Source organism: Gymnoscopelus braueri, assembly GCF_963280865.1.
Source record: "Gymnoscopelus braueri genome assembly, chromosome: 13".
In the NCBI taxonomy this organism is placed as follows: Eukaryota; Metazoa; Chordata; class Actinopteri; order Myctophiformes; family Myctophidae; genus Gymnoscopelus; species Gymnoscopelus braueri.
This window is the reverse complement of record NC_137615.1, coordinates 18,952,062-18,968,864: the sequence shown is the minus strand read 5'-3', so window position 1 is coordinate 18,968,864 and position 16,803 is coordinate 18,952,062.

The window sequence follows — 16,803 nt, the reverse complement described above, 5'->3', positions numbered from 1 at the left end:
CCTCTATCTGAGATCTGTGTGACGGCTCCTGTTTGACGCCGTCCGCATTTATCAGGTTCTACTGCATGGGTGTGGTAGCCAGCACCCCTATCACTGAGTGCGTGCTGGGCTCCGCAGCAGGACATGGCCTTCACCAGTCGTATCTGCAAGGAGAATTGTGGAGTTGCAAGCTCTGTCAGTCCATGAGGAGCTTTGCAGGTCTAGGCCCAGATGATGGAGGAGCAGTGTTACGCCCCATCCTGGCCTTTCTCCCCAAAGTTCTCTCAGAGGTATATCCCAATCTGGTGTTTGAGCTCTGTCCCTCTTTGACATGCAGACAGATGGAGTACAAAGACAGAGTCGGTTCCCACTCTGCCCTGTTAGAGCTTAGTGTCGTACGTCAGGGCCACACAGGCCCACAGAGTAACAGACCAGCTCTTCGGGTGCTGAAGCAGGAGTGCTTGGACCACTGGCAAAGGCTAGGCTGTCCCGCTGGATCACAGAAATGATCCAGCAGGCATACAGGCGGGCAGGAGTACCAGTGCCGCCTAGGTGCGGGCACATTCCACCCGTGGGACGGCGGCCTCCTGGGTGCTGTGGAATGGTGCGTCTCTGACAGAGATCCGCACAGCAGCAACATGGTCGACTCCGTCTACATTCACCCGGTTCTACCGACTGAGCGTGGCAGGCAGCACCCCATTCACGGAGCGAGTGCTGGGCTCCAGGCGGTGGAGCAGGTCATACTCACCGTGCCTCCGAGACCCTGGCTCCCGTAGGACGGGCCGGGCTCGGAGTGATGTCGTGCATAGTAAGCTAGCCCTGCGTCTTGCGGGCTAGGTGGCTAATCAGTTGACTGGCCTGTCGCCAGCTGGGCCTAGGTAGCGTCTTGCGCCTAGGCCACGAGCATTACATACTTTGTTGGATGGTAGGATTTTGGAGCACGCTTGGGCTCTGATACTTCGGGCTTAAACTGCTTCGGGCAGCCCCGGGGGCGGCTGGGTCTGCTTATTTCCTCGCGGTGTGTCTTAGAGAGTTCCCGTACATATTGAATAATATGTAGTGGAGAGCCAGTCTCGACCACGAAAGAGAACGGTGGGTTACATCCGATGTAACCCTGGTTCTCTGAGTGGAGAGACTGGCTCTCCACGAATCAGCCGCTCCGAAATTCGTGTCAATCAAAGTTAATCGAAGTGGCTCTGCTGGGGTGGGGCTTAAATACCCCACTGATTGCAAATCAGGGCAGGGCCACCATATGTGATGTGTCTTAAAGAGTATCCACGAGCACTGCCCCTGGGGGTCAGTTCCCGTACATATTGAATAATATGTAGTGGAGAGCCAGTCTCTCCACTCAGAGAACCAGGGTTACATCGGATGTAACCCACCGTTCTGTATAGTAGTGTATATGTGTCTGTCTCTTACTGTATATGTCATCATGATGTGTGTGCGTGGGAACTCATTTTAAACAAGCTTAGTACTTTACGAGTTATACAATTTAGTAGACCTTGTATTGTCAATTGTACTTCCTTGTACTGTTTCTCATGTCTTACTAAATAAAGTACATCAATCAATCAATCAACAGCTTGAATGAAGGGCGAAGATGGTGGGTAGAGTCATTGTAAACCTGAATTGCCTTTTTGGTTATGGAGCGGTTGTCCTGAAGTTGCAATTGTTCGTCTCCAATGATCTACTGGCCTGGTTGACTACTTGGGTGAGCTTGTTCCTATCTTTAATTGAGAGGTTCCCATACCAGGAGACAATGTTAAAATGAGAACACTCTCAATGATTTGCTCAGTCTATATAGGATAGGATAACACTATTAATCACGGAAGGCAGGAATTCAGGTTGTTACAGTAGCACAAAATAATGCAGGTAAAAAGTAAAGGTGTAGAGTCGACAATAAATTCAGTATACTAAACCATGCACATGCACGCACATATACCCGCTTGCTAGCACACGCACACACACATAGCAGTAGTGGCTTAGAGCCTCTGCCTGATGACCAAAACCCAGTATCTTTTCCCCTTTAGGCTAGTGGTTAAGATTGGCTTGCACATTGGAGACCCGTGTTCGAATCCTGGGCGTTATATTGGCGTTATAATAAAATCCTGAATAACTGAGTAGAGAAACAGAACAAATGCATCCGCTTCCATATAACTTGTGATGTGACAATAAAGTTGAAGATTGAAGTTTGCAGCATGTATATAAATGCTGCACAGGCCCACTTGACCTCCATTTTGGATCAAGATGGCAGAAAGAAACTAAAGATAGAGGAAAAGATGGGAGTATGACTATAAGAAAGAGGATGGCTGGCTGGAGCTTCAGGCGTGAACCCCTGAAGGGAGAACAACAGCGACCTGTTTGTCTCTTTAAAGGAAAACGTCTATTCACAACTAAAGCCACATATTGTATAGTATAAACATAGACATTGCCTGTTTAGATTTTCTCCATATCATTAAAATGACACTGAACTTGTCGCCGTTATTACGATCCCTCATCTAACTTTTCATGTTAAAATCGACTTTTACATGCAGCACTTGAAAGGATCTCATTATTTATCTCATTTATTTATTTATATAAAAATCCTAAACTAAATGGCACTGTGGTTTTCACAAGGCTGAATGATCTACGCCCAGCAAGTTTCAAATGTGTTTTCCCACACTTTTTAAACCTGAACAGCAGGGAATGAGACCAAATACAAAACATAATGTGTGAGTGTTCTAAATTAAAACAGCGGTTGTCAAACTTTTTTCATGTCAAGGACCCCCAAATGTTTTGCTCACAGGCCATCTGAAAATATTTTGTGCAGGGGACTTGCACATACAAGATTCGTGCTGTTAAAATGTTTTAAAAATATTCAAAAATGTTGACTTGGGGACCCCCTGGACCCCTGAGGGACCCCGGACACCACTTTGATAACCACTGGTCTAAAAAAGACCAGTAAACCATGTACAGAAAAAAAAAGGGTCTACATTCATGTGGCCAAAGGTGTGAACAGACAATGAGTAATGATGCCGGTATGTTAATGTTAGCTAAGGTTAATGATCTCCAGCGAGCCCTCAGTAGCGTTTTGAAGCTTGTCGTTGTTTTATTCATTGGCATTTTGTGTAAAGCATGGAACGTGCCACAGACAGTCAATGCCATACCTGCTGTGCTAAGCATCACGAGATGTGAGTGCAAATCTAAAGCTGCTGCACTAACTGAGACAAAGCACTCCTCCTGGGGCATATAACTCCCCGTTTCAGCACATTTGGCCGTTCGGTAATTAATCTTAATTCGGAGACAACAGCTACAGAGGAAGCGTGTTGCATTGGGCTCGTATCGCCGCTGTCAGGTGGAAACCTTGTATGTCAAGAACAGTTAGTTTTCAGGACAAATAATTTGTAAAATCCACAGACACACTTTCACAAAATGTTCTTTCTAAAATAGCAAAAATAGCAGATCTACGTGCTCGCAATGTGTCACACAAGATGCATTGCAAACTTGTAGAGCTGCGATTTTCCGCACTTTTGTGTGAAACTAGTAAATGACAGAAGTAGGGCATTAATTTACGAATATGGAGATACAAGGTTTCTGCCCGAGAGGAACAATATTGTATGGTATCTTATGCAGAGACAGGCTGGTTGCATGTCATGTTGTACTTTTACTGTAGTCCTTCACTGAAGGGGAAGGGGGAATGAACAGAAATGGCCTGTCATAAATGTACAATGAGGAAATGTATCGTCTCTGACGGGTGGAAACCTCATGTCCAAAACTGTTACTTTTCAGGATTCAAATAAAAAAACATCAAGAGTAGCAGATCTACAAGCTAAAAACATGTCGATTCGCTCCATGTTTCGAGCTTGCGGATCTGCTACTTGTGATGCTTTTGTGTGACACTGTAGTATGATCGAGTAGGGCGTTGATTCACGAAAAAACGCAAAAAGCTACAATATGGAGATAAGAGATTTCTGCCCGACAGAAACGATTAGTATAGGCCAATGGTTCTCAAAATGAACCATGAGTCCATGAGGGGGTTCCAGGGGGTCCCCAACAAAATGACAATTTAGCATCTAAATCAGTTTAACTACTTTAACCAGGGTTAACTACTTTAATCAAAAAAAGCCAATCTACAAGCTCAGAGCGTGTCACGTACTGATCTGCTGCTATTTTTTGGGGAGAAATTGAATAATCTTGAAACATTATAATAACGCAAATCTTATGGGGGTACCTGGCACAACATCTTTGCAAATATGGGTCCTTGGCCTATATCAATTTGCGGGTCTTTGACATGAAAATGTTTGAGAACTACTGGTATAGGCTATCATCGCTGTTGGGTGGAAACCTTGTATTGTAATGCATGTCCAAAACCGTTACTTTTCAGAAAGTGGAGTTATTATTTAATCACAAGCTCTTGTTAATGTCAAGGTGAGAGTAGAACAGGTCCCACACACAGGATGATAGCCTACAGCAGTTTAACTCAAAATCATTTTCATAAACTAACGGTTCCAAACACAAGCTCACTCCAATACAGGATTATTGACCAACAACTCCAAAAGTAAACAGAGGGTTTTATATAAACAGAGAACTAACTAGACACAGGTGAACTCAAAGTACAACTAGAAAAAGTGCTCCTCGGAGCACAGGTCTCCGCCAGGTCAGGTAAGTTATTGTGGCCTCCTGGTGGCGCTATAATAGGCCAATGTGAAAAGGGTGGCATTTCTTCCTCGGCCTAGTGGGAATGTGCGTGCAAATTTTCACGGAAATCGCACGCCGCGTTCATGATTTCATACATTTTGTTCAAAACGGACCAATCCTGCAAACTTTGGAAGTCAACCTTAGTCAATCAGGATGGAATATGAAATATCGGACAGATGCGTCTTGATCACATGACTATAGAGATACTGTGTAGCGATTTGTGTGATGTTTGGATAAAATCTGAAGGATTAATATCCAAAAATGTATTTGACATAAGTCGGCCTCCTGGTGGCGCTGTAAAAAGCAGATGTGAAAAATGCAGTGCAGATGTTTTTCCTTGGCCTCTAGGGAGTAGGCGTGCAAAGTTTCACGCAGATCGGTGCAGTTATAGTTAAAAATGCAAATCGGCCTGTTATAGCATGAGGCTGATGTGAAAAGTTTTAAGTGCCATTTCTTCCTCGGCCTAGTGGGAATGTGCGTGTGCAATTTTATGCAAATGGCAAGCTGCGTTCATGATTTGAGGCAGTTTGTTCAAAACGGACCAATCCTGCAAACTTTGGATGGTAACCTTAGCCAATGAGGATGGAATATGGGAAATCGGACAGATCAGGGTTGATCACATGACTATAGAGATACTGTGTACCGATTTGCATGAGGTTTGGTTAAAAACTGTAGGAGTAATGGGAAAAAATGGGTTTTGCACAAATCGGCCTCCTGGTGGCGCTATAACAGGCCCATGTGAAAAATTTGAGGCAGAGGTTCTGAATTGGCATCCAGGGAGTGTGTGCACAGTTTCGCAGCGACCGGGCCTACGGTGCCGGAGATTTGGTGGTAACACACAGACAGGACGGACGGACGGACACACGGACGGACGGACGGACAGGGGCGAAAACATACTCTCTCGCCATGCCTTTCGGCCTGGCGGAGACAATCAACACAGGATTGGATGATACGAACAGAACAGAACACAGGTGAACAAGTTAACCAATCAGAGTGGGAAGAGACAACACAGGTACAAATCTACAAAGGCAGACAGGAAGGCCCAAGAACACTACTACAAAATAAGATACAAAACACATGGGGACAGACTAACACAACTACCCCCCCCCCCCCCCCCCCCCCATGATAATAGCAGATCTACAAACTCACAATGTGTCACATTATGGCGCACTTTGAGCTTGTATCTGGATCTGCTCATTTCACAACCTTTGCTGATGAAGTGTTAAGGGCATTCAGAAAACATATAGAGATGAAATATGGGGATATTTCATTTTCATTATCATTTTAATCATCAATCAACTGATTGCTTGGATCAATGGAACCAACGCAGCATACTTTTAGTTCCTATTTATCATTATCACAATGAATAACATTTTTTTTTAATGAATTTAAAATTTTTGATATGAATGTTATATTATCATTAAAATGTGTTTCGCCAATTATTTGGGGGCCCACCTGCAATATCCTCACTACCCACCAGTGGGCCCCCAGCCCACAGATTGGGATACAATGTTATAAACCCCTATTTTATTCCTATTTCCATGTAGTTGTAGGGTCATGTTTTGTTTTGTTATTGGTAGGGTTATTGCGCGTCCTGTCGCGCGTCCCGTCGCACTCGCACTCGCACACGCACACGCACACGCACACGCGCACGCGCACACACGCACACGCACACACACACACACACACACAGATCCGAACGCAGTGGGACTGCAGATGCGACGCATGCGCAGTTTGAGCAGCCACCGTAAGCATGACGACATTCTTTGACATGAAAATGCGAATAAACAGCTGAGATTGAGTGATAGCGAAAAACGGGCTTCGCAGACAGTCCTATGCACATGGTAATGGTTTAGCTGTAGTATACAACCCTCGTAGACGTATTTATGATTCTGACGTCTTCAATCTATGAGAGTTGTAGGGTTCACGCCCCATGGAGACCTGGACTTTCTGCACTATGCCCCGTAGACACTCCAAACATGTACAAATGTGAAAATAAAGGTGCTTACCCCCAAGCCCCAAATGTTAACTGGCTCTACGGGGTAGTAGTTTAATGTAATAATCCATATCTTTCAATAAATAAGTGTTTTAATGCCGTCTGTGGCCGATTCTGTCGGAAGTTCCCAATGGGCGGTAGTGACGGGTAGTGACGGGGCGCATCCGGTGGAACCCGGAATTACACTAAATGTAAACAGGAAGTAAACGAGGGTGAAAAAATGGCGTTCGGCCACAGACGGCATTAAAACACTTATTTATTGAAAGATATGGATTATTACATTAAACTACTACCCCGTAGAGCCAGTTAACATTTGGGGCTTGGGGGTAAGCACCTTTATTTTCACATTTGTACATGTTTGGAGTGTCTACGGGGCATAGTGCAGAAAGTCCAGGTCTCCATGGGGCGTGAACCCTACAACTCTCGTAGATTGAAGACGTCAGAATCATAAATACGTCTACGAGGGTTGTATACTACAGCTAGTAATGGTTAATGGCTGTGCAATTTGAGATCAATAGCTCCAGGCACTGAGGAGAACCGGGCAGAAACATTTTTGGTCTCAGAGGTTTGGTCTCAGAGGTTTGTGGAATTATAGGAGGATAAAGGTGGAGGAAAAATGGTGATATGTTGGTCTGACGCGTACGCATTTAGGTCTATTTTATCTCCACGACTACAACAATAAGGATATGTTGATGAATATAAATGCAAACCATTGAAGAATGCTTCTGATATGAAATAAAAATGAGTCCCATCCATGATACAATAATCTTATCTGCAAGGTTTGTTTATGCATAATAGCTTTTTTCCCCCAGTCTTATTTCCATATGGAAAGGGGTGTTTGTGTCACATTATATTTATGATGTGTCCACTTGATATGGCACATAATAACTCAAACAACTTGTAATCACTGATTTGAGACCAGCCATAAATATTTGAAGACCGCCAAACAACTACAGTGTAGACATGACATTTGTACAGAGCTGTGTAGTCGGGTCCAGGGACCCCCAAGGGTCCTTGAGGGGGTTTCCAAGGGGTTCACAGCTAAATATTTTAGCCCTACTTTGGCTATTTGAAAATCTACAAGCTCCCAAGGGGGCTAATTTAGAGATGACAAAAGCTTTTACAGTGCCAATTTAAAATTATTAATAATAATAATAATAATAATAATAATAATAATAATAATCTTTGAATAGTTTTGAAAATGTTTAACAACACAAATCTTATCTTATGGGGGTCCCCCTGGCACAAAATCTTTTCAGATGGGGGTCTACAAGCGTTGTGAGCTTGTAGATCTTCTATTTTCTGCAAATTTCCCCCCAGAATAGGGAGGCGAGGGTTCAACTGGGTAAGTGGATGAATGTGGCACCAAATATATCGCAGGCTGGGAGAGTATAATCAGGTGGGTGTGTAAATGTAATTGTAGCAGTTTATTGATTTAAATCACTTTGAAGAATCCATACAGCAAAGATTAAAAGTCGGGCATTTGAATGACCCACAGCATACCGAACGAAGAATAATGCTAATAAGAGCAGGGCTGTAAACCCACTGAAAGTGTTTTTCATCCATTCAGAAAGACTGCAGGGGGGGGGGGGCTTGTTGTTTAATAAGTAAAGCACAGTGAGTCATTTTATACTACATCTACACATCCTCCACAGCATGATAAATGTGCTGCTCTCCACTGATTATTATGCTCAACAGGATCATTTTCACACACACACGCACACACACACGCACACACACATGCATGCGCACACACATAACACATAACATACATACACTGTATAAATACATAGATACATAGACAGACAGACAGACAGACAGACAGACAGACAGACAGACAGACAGAAAATCACCATTTCCTCAAGGTGGAGGCAGGTTTTGGAATAAATGCCCTTAATTTCAAACTGGTGTGAATTTTATTGGAATGATGTAAGAACAAAACTGCAAGAGAAAGTTTTTACTTCAGTCTCCCCCACACTCATCTGGAGTGTTCGATTGATCTGTCAACATTTCCAAAGCGGTACTGTAGTTTACAGAGAATGTTCCACCCTCAGCAGCACAGCTGTACAGAGGGCAGATTAATGTGAGAGATATCCACAGTTTTGCTCGGGATATCTCTCTTGGTATGAGAGAGATTTATAACTCTAGTGCACACCCCACAACCAAAAAGCCCCCATCAAATAATGAACACAGCTTTTTCCTCCGTTGAGCTCGGCCTATTAGACAAGAACAGATTTGCCTGCTGCTGTGGTAGAGAAAGGAGAGGGATTTTATTGCATCCCACACTGGTGCCAGCATGGTGACAAATGATCTTACAGAGAGTACCAATCGGTTGCGGGCTGATTAGAAGAAGAAGACAGGGGGTCTGTCCAATCAGGGTTTGGGTGGTTAATAATCGTCCTACCATACCGCAAGCCTGAATTATCCAAGTACAGGCACAGCAGAGTTTTATTTTATTTGTATTTTATGTTTTTTATCAGATTAAAACAATGCTGCTTCTTTTGACTTTAAATATGTCTATGGTGAACTTATTTTGCCTGAGGAGATGCCGTATGACAATGGTTGATAACCCCCCCTTCCCCCCTTCCTCCTTGATTTGGTTAGTAAGAACATTAAAGGAGGAATTACATTTTAACATTAAGAATAGTAGCATGTTTAGACGATAGCCATGCTTTGCCTGGTTATTTATTGAATCATCGTTATTTAAAGACATCATCTTACACATTAACGATGAAAAACTTGAACGAGGTCAGACGAGACTATCATTTCAACTAGAGCCTCCTTAAAGACCTTAGGACCGGACGCCACAAAGGAGCTATACTTCCCATCATGGAACGATGAGTCACTCTTTTCTCTCTCTCTCAAAAAGAGTCATGACATAAAGACGTATAGCAGTGATTCAATGAAACCAATAAAAGACAGTGTTGCTGTGGCCAGTGGTGGAAAGTGCAATTTTGAAGTACTCTTACTTTACTTGAGTATTTCCATTTTTCTATACGTTATACGTCTCCTACACTATACATCTTAGGGGCAAATATTGTAGTTTTTTTGCAATTACAATTATTTGAAACCTTTACTTTACTGGTTCAGATTATTAATCCAAAACATAATTTACATTGACCCCTCAAACACTATTTTATGTTTCAGCTGTCCGAAAATATCTGACCTACAAGATCAGCTGTTGTAGATCAGCTATTTTTGAAACATTTTTATAGATTTGGAAAATTTGAGTACTTTGGCTTACTGGTATATTTTGATGTCAATACGTTTGTACTTTTACTCATAAGTAAAAATTTTGAATACAGGGCTTTTACTTTGTAACAAAGTATTTCTATATTGTGGTATTACGACTTTTACTTAGGTAAAAAATCTGAGTACTTCTTCCACCACTGTGGCCCACCAGATGATTTGCTGCTGTATTGTTATTGTAGCATCCTGCCAGGGTATACGGCCAAGTGCCAGGAAACTGACAATAATTCAACTGCTCATAATTACATATCTCATGAGCTAATAATTCTGCTGCACACTAAATAAGAGCTCTATGACATGCACAGGCATTTTGACCTATGCTTCACAATTTATTTCCTGGCCATAGTCATATTTCAGCCTTTAATTTTAGACAATGAAAGGTTGTTAACCAACAGGTCAATATGCCTGCAGTCAAATGGGCTAATAATTCTGCAATTTAATACCGAAGCAAGAAGTCCAATTTAATAAGTAGGAATGGCATTTTTTGCAGTGAAAACAATGTTTTGTTGCCTGTATTATGTGGAACTGAGTTAATGCTATTTCAGAGGTCTGTGCTCTCATGAGGGAAAGGTGTCAGGTTCATAAATATTAACTATGGTCCTCTGTATATTAAATGAGTTCTGTGCACTTATATTCACATTATCTCCAGTTTACTCAGATGTGTCAGCTGTTAGGCTTAGCGAACTCCACACGAGCCCCACTTCTCATTTACCGGTATAATGTTTTACTTGCGTCTTGCTATCTGTCCAATTTGACTGTCCAAATGTCTTGAATCCAATCAAAATCATACTCTCTCATTAAACAGTGTCTGAGGTGCGTGCACATACTGTTTTGCACCTCAGACACTTGCTAAATGCTTCTACATTCTTCCTGATGCTTGCTAATTAATTCAGTCTTAACAATTATTTCCTGGAAGGTGGTTGCTGGAGGGTTAAATCCAGTTAGACCTTTTTTTGCATTGAATGAATCGACATCAACATTGTTAGTAGCGGCAACAACTGCCACCGTCTAACAATGTTTAGACTATATGAATGTACTTTTTGCATAAAACATGCTGCATGTTGCTGGATTCCACAACAGAGGAAACGTGTCCTCCTCCTGATAGCAATTTGTCAGCAAGCGAGCTAGTGAATCCCCCCCCCCCCCCTATTTTGTTTTGAGTTGAGTTCGATTTTTTGAAATTAGTTTTCATTTAGTTTTTTATTAGTTTGAGTCTTTTAGATCTCTATGACTCCAATATACACTGTAAAATCCATTGTTAATTTAACTCTCAGAGTGTACAAATGGAACCAAATGGACCTGGATCCGCAAAGGGTCCATTTGGTTCCATTTGTTCAATCTGAGTTCAATCTGTTCAAACCAGACGTTGGGAGCCAGTGTGTTAAGCCGTGTGTGCTCCCTGTTTTAAACTGTGTACAGTACGTGAGCACCTTAACAGTTAAGATGCTCATGTACATGTTTAAAACAGGGAGCACACACGTTCAGGGATGGAGAGTCCATGGACGTTTAGTCCTTTCATAGTCCAGTCTACTCAAAGCATACTCAGAGCCAGAGAGGGTACAAATCCCATTTCTCATATACAGGTATGCATGGACACAAAAGATGCTGTGCAGACCTCCTAGGCGTCTGCCCAGAGTCCACTCCATGCAGATCCAACGTGGACCCCGGAGGGGTCGGGGTAGTTTATTTTGAGAAAAATGAATTGGGTTTTACACTGAGCTACGCTTCTCATAGGACCAGTACCAGATGTATTAACTGCATTTGTTATTTTCTCCCCAGATTATTTCATACCATCTGCTCTTGGTGGTCTGTTGCAGGTTGTGTAAGATTTGTTGTTGAAGACGCTGCACCGTCCTCCAGCACAAGGACATCAGTTTGCTCTCGGGAGAAATTAACTGCAGCCGCTAACCGGGTGGTTAGTGGCTGAGGAGAGACATCCCAGCATGCCTCTGGGTGCACCTATACAGTATGTGTTATTGTTCTGCTATTGTGTTATTATTTGCTCTGGGAATGTGTTTTGGGGAATGTATGTGTTTATTGTGATTTATTTATGTTTGCCCCAGTCATTTATATAATGTTACTTTTGGGGAAAACCATGAACCTGCTAGGAGCTTCCCCTCCCTTTTTGTTGTTAAAAGTTGAGTGAACCTACTGTACAGTACATATGTGTAATCTAGCTGACCAATCAGTAAGGCTTTTTTGAAGGAGAAACTGACATGGATATTATGCCTGCAATATTCCCTGCGTGTCATGACAAACAACAGATTTTTTGGAAACAAACATTTATCATTATAATGCGTGGGTTCTAACTAGGGGTGGGACGATATATCGATATCGCGATATATCGCGATACTTTCTCCCGCGATAACTGCCGAAAAATATATTTTTTCTTTTTTCTTTTTTTTTTTGTGATACGTTGTTTTTCCTACTCTGTATTTGTGTAATGATGATTTTGAACTGTTTGGTGCTATTTTATGTGTTTATGAATTGAATACAAGGACGATATATCATTGGTGAAATTTCATGCAATATATCGTGATATCGCAATATATCGATATTTTCAGATATCGTGATATATCGTTGGTGAAATTTCTTGCAATATATATTGAATATCGTGATATCGCAATATATCGAATATCGCCGAATATCGTGATATATATTGTTATCGTGGGCCTAATATCGTGATATATATCGTATCGTGAGGTACCCATATCGTCCCACCCCTAGTTCTAACCCACGCATTAGAATGATAAATGCATAAAGAAATATGATAAAATACATTTTCCAGCTTGAGGGATTCATTAGCCTGGAAACCAGACGAATCTGCCAGTGCAAAAAAAAAAAACAGCCCTCTGCAGATTTGTTCTGGCCCCTCTCGGTTGTGATTGGATTTCCCTGCCCCTGAAGTTGTGGGGCAACTGTAGGGCGGGAGGCTTTTCTTTTATTCGCCCCTTGGAAATGCAGGTTCCACACAGAGATTCAAGACTAATATCTACGCAGTGATATTAGTCAAAACAAAAACAAAAATAATAGAATATGGAGATGAAAGGTTTTTGCCTGACAACAACGATCTGTTATTTAAGCCAGTGGTTCCCAAATTATTTTGGGGGGTCCCCAGATGATTATGTGCAACACTGTTTTCTCACTCAACAGTAAACAAACCAACATACAGTACAAGCGTATACAGGATGCAAGAGTTATGACAGTACTTTTCAAGGGTTTTAGCTTGGCACAAGCTGGTATAATATGACTCTCATTCTTGTTTTTTTGAGGTTTATATTTTCTTTTTCTTTTGTTTTGTTGTTGGTAGTCATGGCTGGCTGATAGTTTCCACCTGATGTTGTGTGGGAGTCCTGACTGCTCCAGACCGTACCGGATAGATGCTCGCTTGCATAACGTCTTCAGACTAGGCCTTAAGTCTAAGATGAACAGATGATCAATTTTGTTAGAATGTGCAAAAATGATGATACAATCTCCCACCAAGCAACAGCGCAAATCATTAATTAAACCTCGGCCTGGTACTTTCCCCTTGGGCTCAACCTTCTTCCAGGAAAAGGTTTCTGGATTGAATTTCCACAGATCATTGAATTTACGGTCACGGTTGTAACCACCAAATATGTACACCTTGTGCCCTACTGTCACAACACGATGGAATCTAGATATAGATTATCTCTGTGCTCCTCTTTCCAGATAATCCGCTCAGCGTGACATTTCACACAACAGCACCACTGAAAAATACTACTCGAAGGAAAGAGGACTGGTTGTTTGTGATCAGGACCTGCCGCAGTGCTGTCAAATCAGAACGTAAGCCCAGATATCTAACACGTTGGATTCGAAAGGTGGTTAAAGGTGCGTAGATCCTGGGGAGTGTTGAGAGAGAGCTGTAACAAAGAAGAGTCCTGGAGGTTGTCCTGATGATAAGGTTCTGAAGGTTGAGGACCTTGAAGATTGAGTCTATATATACAGTATACACCATTCACTCTTGAGGGAATGCTTGTGTCATCCCGGTAATATCAAGATGAATCAGGGTACAACCGATTGTTGTTGTCAAACATTTGTTTTCGTTTGTGTGTGTGTGTGTGTGTGTGTGTGTGTGTGCGTGTGCGTGTGCGTGTGTGTCAGACATCTTGAATGAATGTTTATGCATACAAAGTGATGTACATAGCATGCCATGATAGAATAATGGAACTCATAGCAAAGGACACATCAACATATCATACATCCTCAGTGAGAATGTACAAACATTCCGTGTCATTCCATCCATGTTTCATCTCTGTGATAACCCAGACATCTTTACATCTTTGACATCAGATGTTGTTGTGGTTGATGAAGAGTCCAGAAGAGTCCAGAGGAGTGTCTGTATTAGAGATAGCCTAAACCTTTGACCCTAGCCTAGAAAAGGCTTTTATGGCCAAGGTCATTAAATACCATATATATATATAATAAAATATGTTATATATATACTGTATATATATACATATTATAAGATTGTATACATATATACAATATATATATATATATATATATATATATATATATATATATATATATATATATATATATATATATATATATATATATATATATATATATATATATCTCTCTCGAAACCTGGTAACCCTGTAACACATTTTTTGGGGCGGTGTAGCCGCCCATATAAGTGGGGTTGGGACACCTCATTAGTATTAGTTTCCTGCACTGTGATTGGCCCACTTGGCCCACTTTCCTGTACTGTGATTGGCTGACTCTATTGGCTGACTCTATTCAGCACTGTGATTGGCTAGCGAGACACATGATGACATTAATAACCTATAAATAGGATTATGCACTTCCAAAAAAAACTTTTTTTTTGGAAGTGAGCTTCCATCACTATGATGACCACTGTGATGACCACACCGCCCACTTCACACTGGGTGTGATTTTTTATCTCGGCTCGATTCTTTTGGTCACATGGAACTGTTGTTTATAAAGACGATAACGTGATTAATAATGTTTTCTTTGGGATGTACATGACACGAAAAGTACCTGTCTAAAATACATACCCGCTCCATCTGACGTCACAATAACCGCCTCAGCAATGGGCTTACGTCATCGGCCCGTAGGTTAAAATGAGATGTCATTCAACATACATCTCAGTTCCAGTCGATGTCTTTCATAGATGAATTAGAAGTTCTATCGGTATTCAATCCAGCAGATAATTCTTGTTCAGTTTAATTCCATCACTTGTAACTTTAAGAGCAGATCAAAGCAGATGTTTTTTGAAGAATTCATAAATGAATTTGTTCAAGATGAGATCTTTGAAAGTGTTTCTGATAGTTTTTTGCCTACAGAACATTGGATCATGCCAGCACAGAAACCCTCTGAAACACTCAGTGTTTGAGGGGATGAGGGAGTCCCAGGTAGAGATAATGCGTCGCCCAGAATATCTGAATTGCTCTGTCATACTTGAGCACGTCACCATATTGCAGGAACAATATCGTGAACTTGCCGGGAAATTTGTCGATGTTTTAGAGGAGAATGATGACTTGAAGAAGGACACTTGGACGTTGAAGTTTGAAAAGGACAAACTCCAGGAGCAGAACCACGGTCTCCAAGTGTCCCTTGATAAAATTACTTTGTACATAGGCGGGCTACCTTGTCAAAACGGTGGGTGGAAATTCCAGGAATCATGTTTCTATATTGTGGATGAGTGGATGAGGCCAGACGAGGCTGAACAGTATTGTCAAAAGAACGTCCCAAACAGCCCAGTGCACTTTAACAGCCTGGCAAAACTCTTTGATTGGACTGATGAGAAAAACAACTTTCTTATGAAGGTGTTTCAAACACATTACAGGCATCATTTAGAGGGTCTGCAGGCTACAGACTTTTTTCGGTTTCATACTTTCAATGATGGTTTGAATGGCCAAGACTACAGATACAGATATATTAAGCTATATTGCCTCTCGGAACGTTGCCATGAACCAGGAGAGATGAAGTGGGAGTTTGGAAGAACAAATTTGGAAAACCGATTATGGTTCATTTGTGAGCAGACTTTGAGAGCTTGAAGATCGCTTATTTGTATACGCCTGGAGGAGGGTGTCTGTTGCAAGACCTGAACCACCCAGTGACTCCAGGAAACAACACTGATGATGTGTCCAAGGTGGTGAATCAGTTGATGTTTTATTAAATGAAAACTCTGGAAGTACCAGTGACAACCAGGAACAGAAGTGCTTTAAAGAAAAAGTTCAAATAATTTAACAATAAAGCAAAAAGAAAGAAAAGCAAAAGCATAAAACAACATTAAAATAATAATAATAGCACTAAAACAGCCCCCTGGAGCAACAAGCGGCATTTCCCCCCTCTCCACTCCGCTCACATGCTCTGACTTCTGGTCAGACCAAGGAGGAGCCAGGCCCGGAGGCAACCCACAGTGCCTAGAGCCTCCTAGTGTCGCCAACACCTGCTGCACCATCTCACCAGCCAACCCGAAGCCCCCAAGAGAGAGTGGGGCAGTAGCATGCCACTTGGACACAGGCCGGGGTCTGTTCAGCATCGGTCGGGTCGCCTGGAGGAGGGTGTCTGCAAGACCCGAAACACCCAGTGACTCCAGGTAACAACGCTGATGATGTGTCAAAGTTTGCGCATCAGTTGATGTTTTATTAACTGAAAACTCTGGGAGTACCAGTGAAAACCAGGAACAGACGGGGTGTCGACCACGAAGAGTGTGGTGACATCTGGAGAGGTAGAGGATGGCTGGAGAGACGGAAAACCGGGTTGGGGAGGGTTGGCAGCCCAAACCACGTCTTCCGTGAGGAAGAACCCAAAAGCTACAGACTGCGGTAAAAACTGCAAGGAGGGTTTAAAAATCCACCAAGGAGGAATGAGATGTTTGTGCCCAGCATTCTCCAGATTAATGTAAAAAATCA